Genomic DNA, 4,526 nt, shown 5'->3' on the forward strand with positions numbered 1-4,526 from the left:
CCCCCCTATAACACTGTTGATAATTCCGTTTTATATGAATTCCATGTTGTACGAGTTACTTAGATTTTAGAAATACGTCAGCCGTTCACAGCCCGGCACACGTATTTGTAAAATCTAAGTGACTCGTACAACATGGAATTCATATAAAACGGAATTATCAACAGTGTTATAGGGGGGGTCGACTTGTATACAGTTTTCTAAAGTCGAATCAAAACGGCTAACATGAAAGAATCTGTAAAGGTACTGTATAAATGCTCTAGTCACGAATATGATAAATGTACCTATGTTCTGACATTAGAAAGTACGGAGTTCCGGTTTGTGTAGAGTTACAATATTAATGCAGAGGTAAGCAAAAATGCCAAAGAGTTGTCAAAATGTTACAGAAACTTTATCGCATATGCCGTATACGTGAATACGCAAAATCGGGAACATATCAGGAGAGTTTGATAATCGCCGCCAGGTCAACTCTTGCATTGCTAACTAGGGAGGTACAGTCTAGACAAAAAAGTGCGCCTGGATCACTTAATAGATTGTGGCGTTCTCTCATTGGCTCGACCGCAAAACCACTCTGCTTGCTACCGTCCCAGGACTTTAAGGAACCTGTTTCGTGTACGGCATATATATATATATATACATGTATATATAAAAACTGATTCTGTACTGACGACCTAGTCACATACAGGTCCGGTCATATACTTTCTCTATTCGTGAGTTAAACGTGACATTTTACAACCTTTCTCTCTACTTCGTCACACACGTATTCAAATTGTTCCCAGGAACGGTGTCATTTTACTTATATTAAAAATAAAAAAATAAAAAAATGGCGCCAAAATTTCCTTAACGGTTTCGTTTTTTTGCCAATGGCAACTGTTGGAGAATCTTTCGTTTTCGTTTTTTTTTTTTTTTTATATTGGAGTTCTTTTAGAATCGTGTAGTGTGTTGAAAGGGTATAATTTATGTAATTTATAAGCGTTACGATGAGTCCGCGAGAGTATAGCCAAGTTATATCGGAAATGTCTGCTACACAACTACGTCTCAGAAATTATCGCCAGTAATCGATGGTCCCTCTCTCTCTCTCTCTCCACGCGCGAATAGGGAAGAGAGCCTTATCGTTACAAGATATACCTGAACTATAGTTTCCAACTTGTTTCGGGCCATTCATTCTATTAACCTCCGTTCCTCTCAGCTCCCCAGCCTTGTATATCGCATACCAAAGGTCTCTGGCGTACAGAAATCCATCTCCCGTATCTGACGCGACGTTCCACTGCGTAACAGTCTGGCAGACTGAAATGTCACATACCACGTGATCGTTGTAAGGATTTCTACATTTAACTGTTGTTTGTCTGTTTGTGAACACACATACTATGCTACAACATCCGAAATTACACGAAAGAAATATATTCGTAAGTCACAAATGCTAGAGAACCTCCGACAAATCCGCGATATTTTACTGACATCGCCGGCAACCGGAATGATCTATACGTTATATCGTTCTATCCCACGTACTGTACGAATCTAGTGTATAACGGGCATCTTTACTCGTAAATGAACGTATATACCATAAAAACTGAGCGGTCAATTTGTAATATTAAGAAATGTAAATGGTTAAAAAATCTCGTAAGAGGATGATGAGATCCCAATCATGTCGTCCCACTTTACACTTCACACTCATTCTCTAAATTACCATTTTGTTAATATATTATATAGAAAATAACTAGAAAATAAAGCGAAAGAAACTAATTTTTTTTTCGATAGCGATCTTATATATTATTATAGGTAAAAAGAGTTTTAATTCTTGGTTATTCTTATAAGGTTTCGTGCCATATATACAAATTATAGACGGCAAGACACAAACGACGTTACGCTCTATAATAATAATTAACACTACACAGCTATTGTAATTTACAACTGGATAGCAAGTTGATGAGGAACTGAAACAGACTACTTTCAATAGGTTAAGCGGGACTTCTCCATAATAGGGATCGACGCCATAACTCTTCTCCATTACAGGATCTTGCGTATAGTTTTAAATGACGTAAATACATTTAAGATTAGACATTTTACACGGTAACTAAATAGAAAATAAAGTGTGGAACAGGCCCCCACCCCGTCTGGCCTAGCTTCTAGTCGAGCATCTAGCCTGGCAGACAGTGTATCTGTCATGGATCGCAACACATAGCATACACACACACTTACCTTGACAAAGAGCATCGAGGATGTTAGCTAACTCGTATATGCTTATATTAACCACCGGTATTTATTATATATATCCAGAGTTTCGATGGTAAAAGTGTTGGACTGTAGAGACAGTTAAGATATGACGCACTACGGAGAATGCACAGACCGATTTTCCAACTACTCGTCTGTTGAAGGCGCATGCTCTTAGCAGGGTTGTAGTCTGTGTGACGCTCATTGGTTGTCTTTCACCCCTAGTGCTTGCCTCCCTCGGAGTGAGAGAGAGAGAGAGAGAGAGAGAGCACCCACGCTTTGGAAAGCTGCCAGCTACGACAGTTATGGCAGATTGGGTTGGGCGCGAGTGTATTTGTGTCGGTGGTTTCTACTTTAAAATGTCTGGATAAACGGTGTCGAGTTTTGGTAGAGATGACCGCAAAACGGTCGCCGTCAATGGTGATTGGATCGAATTCTTATCTATCTCTCTCTCACATACACAACACTCTCTCTCTCTCTCTGTTTTGGACGGGACCGTATTAAATACCACAACGCCATATTGGTGACTGTAAGTACTTAACGATTTATATTCTCTCCATTTGCTTTATTTTTCTTCGACTAATGAGATCTCTATTCGTCACGCTAGCATCTGGAACAGCTGATGATGAAAAGTATCGAAAATTTATGTAAATTATGGGCCATGCTTTTCACTTTTTTTTACGATCGATCCTCACCTAGTCGTATATTTTCCCTACCGGTTTCTATAATAGTCAAAAATTAAACACTCGAAATTTAAGCTGTTTCGTTCTTTGCCGTCGTAGAAAGGACTGATTGATAAAGCTGTATAACTTCTATGTATCTGCAGTCAAAGGTCAAGAGGTTCGTCCTCAGCTAAGGAGGCATTTTTCTTCTTTCTTTCTTTTTTTCTATCCTTCGATGTGATGAGACCGTATCATATAACAAATTAACAAAACAGATACTAGTGTGCTGATTAAAATAGTTACTTTAAAAATTGAATTTTTCAGTAAACACTACTCTAAATTTGGTCTTAACTATACGTGCATGGATACATATTCAAGGACGATGTTTTTCTATTAATTGAAACTCTACACCCGTTAATATATTACATGTTTTTCGCAACTGGTGCGTGCAGTTAAGCTATTATTTCGGTTAATATAGGACCTAGCTAAATTTAAGTGAGATTAAAATAGAAAATTGTTTTGTACTAGGTAAGATTAGCTTGAAAGAAAGAAGGAAAAAAAATAGTAGAAACATGCTACTGTATTCGATTAATTAGAATTATTTATAGTATGGAGGTAATCTAAAAACTTCTACGGATTGTACTGGGAGTAATTATAATTTTGAAACCTTCCCAAACTTCTCTTGAATTAGCATCATAGATTTAAAAATGATTTATTCTGTTTGTGTAAATTTAAATCATTGCTATTTTTAATTTTTGCATTAAAAAAAAAAAACTCGAAAAGAAAACATTTTAAAGTATTAAAAATTGATCACTCGGCCACGTTCGGGTGAGCTTATTCATTATTAAACTATTAATTTACCATGCCAGTTTTCTCAATTAATGGTTTTAATTTCCCATCTGCAATTTTTTTTAATGGAATAAATTTACAAAAATAACCTCGAAAATTTATTCTTCTTGTATATATTTTTTTCATTTTTCTTCTGTAAAATATTAACATTTAGCTATTAATGATGTTAAATTATTCATTGATTTGTTGATGACCTATATATCTTGACATCTTTGGTCACTCTTGTCATTCAATAAAATCTAAACTTATTTGTGACAGATCGAAATATTTCGGAAACCTCATCAATATTGAATGTTTTTTAGAATGTTATCAGAGACTACACCCTTGTTTTTGCTGTTTAACTTTCATCCTGGCTAATCTTTATCAATGACAAGTGACACTTCTTATCTACCTTAATATATGTCCCTAGTCCAATGGGCTGTCATCTTCATAGCCTCCAGTCTATGCAATCGCTATGACATCCTTGGGATTTTGGCAGTAATCTGCTTGATAATTTCCGTAAAAACTTTATTTTTTCTTGTGAAAAATCCTTGATAAATGACTGACTGAGTTTTTATTAGCATTATATCAATGCTAAAATAAATATATTGCATCTGACTTCCAATTTTCTATAAAAGTTTTACTTTTTTTTTGTATATTTTTTTTTTAAATTCCAGGTTTAATTTTTTTATATATATATATATAAATAATCTTTTGTTCTTTGTATCGATTTATCATTCTTTTATAGCGATTGATGAAACGAACTGTAAAGTCCAAGGATAAATACGTGAATTATTAGTCATTAATCTGTGTTCTGATTTTGTAACG

The 4,526-nt window shown here is 35.3% G+C and overlaps 2 protein-coding genes across 2 annotated transcripts in view; one reads left to right on the top strand and one right to left on the bottom strand.

Moving 5' to 3' along the window:
• The window catches only part of LOC111633996 (serine-rich adhesin for platelets-like), a 158,988-nt gene extending 156,642 nt beyond the window's left edge, over positions 1 to 2,346 (bottom strand). The window contains exon 1 of the mRNA XM_023378663.1: positions 2,197 to 2,346. The gene's annotated coding sequence lies outside the window, so the exon portion shown is untranslated. The remainder of the gene's footprint in view (positions 1 to 2,196) is intronic.
• A 128-nt stretch (positions 2,347 to 2,474) lies between these two features.
• LOC111634001 (factor VIII intron 22 protein-like) overlaps positions 2,475 to 4,526 on the top strand; it is a 70,211-nt gene continuing 68,159 nt past the window's right edge. The window contains exon 1 of the mRNA XM_023378670.1: positions 2,475 to 2,737. The gene's annotated coding sequence lies outside the window, so the exon portion shown is untranslated. The remainder of the gene's footprint in view (positions 2,738 to 4,526) is intronic.

Source organism: Centruroides sculpturatus, unplaced genomic scaffold (assembly GCF_000671375.1).
Source record: "Centruroides sculpturatus isolate CEXI.00-Female unplaced genomic scaffold, Cexi_2.0 scaffold826, whole genome shotgun sequence".
In the NCBI taxonomy this organism is placed as follows: Eukaryota; Metazoa; Arthropoda; class Arachnida; order Scorpiones; family Buthidae; genus Centruroides; species Centruroides sculpturatus.